This window comes from Haematobia irritans, chromosome 3, assembly GCF_050003625.1.
Source record: "Haematobia irritans isolate KBUSLIRL chromosome 3, ASM5000362v1, whole genome shotgun sequence".
Classification (NCBI taxonomy): domain Eukaryota; kingdom Metazoa; phylum Arthropoda; class Insecta; order Diptera; family Muscidae; genus Haematobia; species Haematobia irritans.
This window is the reverse complement of record NC_134399.1, coordinates 107,966,211-107,971,975: the sequence shown is the minus strand read 5'-3', so window position 1 is coordinate 107,971,975 and position 5,765 is coordinate 107,966,211.

The following is a 5,765-nucleotide window of genomic DNA, read 5'->3' as shown; positions in this document are numbered from 1 at the left end:
TGATAAAATTTTTTATAGAAAGAAAATTTTGACAAAATTTTCTATGGAAATAAAATTTTGACATAATTTCCTATAGAAATAAAATTTTGACAAATTTTCTATAGAAATAAAATTTGGACAAAATTTTCTATAGAAATAAAATTTTGACAAAATTTTCTAAGAAAATAAAAGTATCTATAGACATACAATTTTGACAAAATTTTTAATAGAAATAAAATGTTGACAAAATTTTCTATAAAAATAAAATTTTGACAAAATTTTCTATAAAAATAGAATTTTGAAAAAATTTTCTATAGAAATAAAATGTTGATAAATGTTTTTGTAGAATAAAAATTTTTATAGAAATAAAATTTTGACAAAATTTTCTATAGAAATCAAATGTTAATAAAGTTTTCTATAGAAATAAAATTTTGACAAAATTTTCTATAAAAATAAAATTTTGAAAAAAATTTCTATAGAAATAAAATGTTGATAAATGTTTTTGTAGAATTAAAATTTTTATAGAAATAAAATTTTGACAAAATTTTCTATAGAAACAAAATGTTGACAAAATTTTCAATAAAATAAAATTTTGACAAAATTTTCAAAAGAAATAAAATTTTGACAGAATTTTCAAAAGAAATAAAATTTTGACAGAATTTTCTATAGAAATACAATTTTGACAAAATATTCTATAGAAGTAAAATTTTGAGCAAAATTTTCTATAGAAATAAAATTTTGACAAAGTTTTCTATAAAAATAAAATTTTGACAAAAAACATAAAATTTTTTTTAGAAATAAAATTTTCTATAGAAATAAAATTTTAACAAAATGTTCTATAGAAATAAAATTTTGATAGAATTTTCTATAGAAATCAAATGTTGACAAAATTTTCTACAGAAATAAAATTTTGATAAAAATTTCTACAGAAATAAAATTTTGACAAAATTGTCTATAGAAATAAAATTTTGACAAAATTTTCTATAGAAATAAAATTTTGACAAAATTTTCTATATAAATAAATTTTTGACAAAATTTTCTATACAAATAAAATTTTGACAATTTTTTATGAAAAAAATAATATAGGCAACATTTTCTATATAAAAAAATTTTGACAAAATTTTCAATAAACTAAAATTTTGATAAAATTTTCAATTGAAATAAAATTTTGACAGAATTTTCTACATAAATACAATTTTGACAAAATTTTCTATATAACTACAATTTTGACAAAATATTCTATAGAAGTAAAATTTTAGCAAAATTGTCTATAGAAACAAAATTTTGACAAAGTTTTCAATAGAAATACAATTTTGACACAATGTTCTTTAAAAGTAAAATTTTCTTTAGAAATAAAATTTTCTATAGAAATAAAATTTTAACAAAATTTTCTTTAGAAATAAAATTTTGACAAAATTTTCTATAGAAATAAAATGTTGACAAAACTTTCTAAAGAAAAATAATTTTGATAAAAATTTCTACAGAAATAAAATTTTGACAAAATTTTCTGTATAAATACATTTTTGACAAAATTTTCTATAGAAATAAAATTTTGACAATTTTTTTATGAAAAAAAATTATTTGGACAAAATTTTCTATATAAATAAAATTTTGACAAAATTTTCTATAGAAATAAAATTTTGATAAAATTTTTTATAGAAAGAAAATTTTGACAAAATTTTCTATGGAAATAAAATTTTGACATAATTTTCTATAGAAATAAAATTTTGACAAATTTTCTATAGAAATAAAATTTTGACAAAATTTTCTAAGAAAATAAAAGTATCTATAGACATACAATTTTGACAAAATTTTTAATAGAAATAAAATGTTGACAAAATTTTCTATAAAAATAAAATTTTGACAAAATTTGCTATAAAAATAAAATTTTGACAAAATTTTCTATAAAAATAGAATTTTGAAAAAATTTTCTATAGAAATAAAATGTTGATAAATGTTTTTGTAGAATTAAAATTTTTATAGAAATAAAATTTTGACAAAATCTTCTATAGAAATCAAATGTTAATAAAGTTTTCTATAGAAATAAAATTTTGACAAAATTTTCTATAAAAATAAAATTTTCTATAGAAATAAAACGTTGATAAATGTTTTTGTAGAATTAAAATTTTTATAGAAATAAAATTTTGACAAAATTTTCTATAGAAATCAAATGTTAACAAAGTTTTCTATAGAAATAAAATTTTGAAAAAAATTTCTGTAGAAATAAAATTTTGACAAAAGTTTCTGTAGAAATAAAATTTTGACAAAATTTTCTATAGAAATAAAATTTTGACAAAATTTTCTATAGAAATAAAATTTTGACAAAATTTTCTATAGAAATAAAATTTTGTATAAATTTTCTATAGAAATAAAATGTTGACAAAATTTTCTATAGAAATAAAATTTTGACAAATTTTCCAAAGAAATAACATTTTGACAAAATTTTCTATAGAAATAAAATGTTGACAAAATCTTCTATAGAAATAAAATGTTCACAAAATTTTTGATAAAATTTCTTTCAGAAAGAAAAATTTGACAAAATTTTCTACAGAAATAAAATTTTGACAAAATTTTCTATAGAAATGAAATTTTGACGAAATTTTCTATAGAAATAAAATTTTGACAGAATTTTCTATATAAATACAATTTTGACAGAATTTTCTATAGAAATAAAATTTTAACAAAGTTTTCTATAGAAATAAAGTTTTCCCTTCTTTTTTTTTATTGTTGGTTTTGTTCTTTAAGCCTTTTTGTTTTGTTCTATAGAAATAAAATTTTGACAAAATTTTCTATAGAAATACAATTTTGACAACATTTTCTATAGAAATAAAATTTTGACAAAATTTTCTATAGAAATAAAATTTTGATAAAAATTTCTACGGAAATAAAATTTCGACAAAATTTTCTATAGAAATAAAATTTTGACAAAACTTTCTATAGAAATAAAATTTGGACAACATTTTATTTCTAAATATAGAAAATTTTGACAAAATTTTATTTATATAGAGAATTTTGTCAAAATTATATTTCTATAGATATTTTTCTATATAATTTTCTATATAAATACAATTTTGACAAAATTTTCTTTATAAATAAAATTTTGACAAAATGTTGTATATAAATAAAATTTTGAGAAAATTTTATAATTTTTATTTAAAATATTTTGTACTATATTTAGGTTATATCATTTTTTAAGTAAATATTTTTTCCAATTCAATACGTTTTCATGGCGAAGAGATTCCAAATTCTACGATTTGAGATACATGTGATACATTTTATCTTGGAAACAAACTCTATTCAATTGCATGATTACAGCAATTACTGCTATAGATTTTGATTGTGACTTAGGCATTATCAACAATATTTGCTGCGATTTATTTCCTATCATGTTACAAATAACCTCATAAATCACTATTACCCACGAAATATATTTTTTCCTCAATGAAAATACAGATTCGTTTCCTAACTGCCAATATTACATTTCATAAGCACAGTTAATTCGTTTGGCAATAAACCTCTCAACAAATTACATGTTCTTGTATTTTTCCATCAAATTACAAAACGATCTACCAGCAAACGATCTACCAATGAACTTAAACAATATTCATTGTTGGCCATTTGAAAATTTTGAAATTTTGAACAACAAAGTTTACGGTTGTGATTAAAATGTAACACAATAAACACCACATATTTCATTGTCGGTCGGTTATGCTCCAGCTAGTTTTCATCCATTTCGTCAATCAATCGACTGTCGTTATTGTTTTTCTCAGCTGTACCATTAACGTCATAATTGTAGACAATCAATGAATATGAATTTAAAAATACATGAATCTAGAATGGATTAGCAGCATAGAGATATAGACACGTAAAACACCTAAAAACAATAGTAAGATAAGTAGTCAAAATTGAAAATATAGGAAAACCCATACTTTTGAGAAACAAACCACAAAGTAATAATCATAATGATCAATATTTTAAATACACAGGAGCAAAAACACAAAGCCTAGAGATGTACTTGAGACGACACCGGTAGTCGAAGATTATGCTATAACAATTAGCATAGTCTATTAAGTTTCTCCCTTTATTCGAATTTTTACTGTTTGGTACCATGATGTTTTGGTAGATTTTGCAGAATATTCCTCCCCAACTAAGAGGATCTTAACAAATTGCCTCTAGAAATAAAATTTTAACAAAATTTTCTATAGAAGTAAAATTTTGACAAAATTTTCTATAGAAAAAAAACTTGGCAAAATTTTCTATAGAAATAAAATATTGACAAAATTATCTATAGAAACTAAAATTATCCCAAAATTTTCTATAGAAATTAAAATTTTAACAAAATTTTTTATAGAAATAAAATAGTGACAAACTTTTATATAGAAATTAAATTTTGACAAAATTTTCTATAGAAATAAAATTTTTATAAAATTTTCTATAGAAATAAAATTTTCACAAAATTTTCTATAGAAATAAATTTTTTACGAAATTTTCTGCAAAAATAAAATATTTGACAATATTTTCTAGAAAAATTAAATTTTAACAAAATTTTCTATAGAAATAAAATTCTGACAAAATTGTATATATAAATATAAAATTTTGAGAAAATTTTCTATAGAAATAAAATCTTTATAAAATTTTCTATAGAAATAAAATTTTGGCAAAATTTATATAGAAATAAAATTTTGGCACATATTCTATAGAAATAAAATTTTTACAAAATTTTCTAAAGAAATAAAATTTTAACAAAATTTCTATTAAATAAAATTGTGAAAAATTTTCTGTACACAGAAAAAAATAGCACTAGAATATTTCCAATTAAAAAGTTAATTGAAGTTGAATGTTTTTTCAATTAATAAATTAATTGATACGATTAACTTTTTAATCAAGATAGAAACATTAGGTTAATTAAGTCAATGATTGAAAATTTTAAAATTTTTAATTAAAAAATTAATTGATAGAATTAAATTTTTAATCAAATTCAGAAGACTAAGTCAGTTAAAAAAAGTTATGAACATTTCTTAATCAAAATAAAAACTCAAAGCCAATTCAGAAAATAATTGAAAATAGTTACCCTTTTAAATAAAAAAATAATTGGGGTTTGCATTCAAAATCAATTAAATTTTTAATTGAATCAATTAAAAAATTAATTGAAAATTGCTAATTACATCAATTAATTTTTTAATCAAGGATTTTTTCTATGCCCATTTAAAACTGTGATTGATACTATCATTTTCGTGATTGAAGACATTTCAATTAAAAAATTAATTGGATCAATTAATTTCGTGATTGAATAAGAAAAATATTTTTTTGTGTGTAGATATAAAATTTTGACTACAAATTTCTATTAAGATAAAGTTTTAACAAAATTTTGTATAGAAATAAAATTTTGACAAAATTTTCTAAAGAAATACAATATTGATAAAAGTTTCTATAGAAAAAAAAAATTTAACAAAATTTTCTATAGAAATAAAATTTTGACAAAATTGATATAGAAATAAAATTTAGACTAATTTTTTTATAAAAATTAAATTTTTATTTAGAAATAAAATCTTGACAAAATTTTCTATCGAAATAAACTTTGGACTAACTTTTCTATTAAGATAAAGTTTGGAAAAAATTTTCTATACAAATAAAATTTTGAGAAAATTTTCAATAGAAATAAAATTTTGACAAAACTAACTAACTACAGAAATAAAATTTTGACAAAATTTTCTGTTGAAATTAAATTTTGGCAAAATTTATTATAGAAATATAATTTTGACAAAATTTTCTATAGAAATAAAATT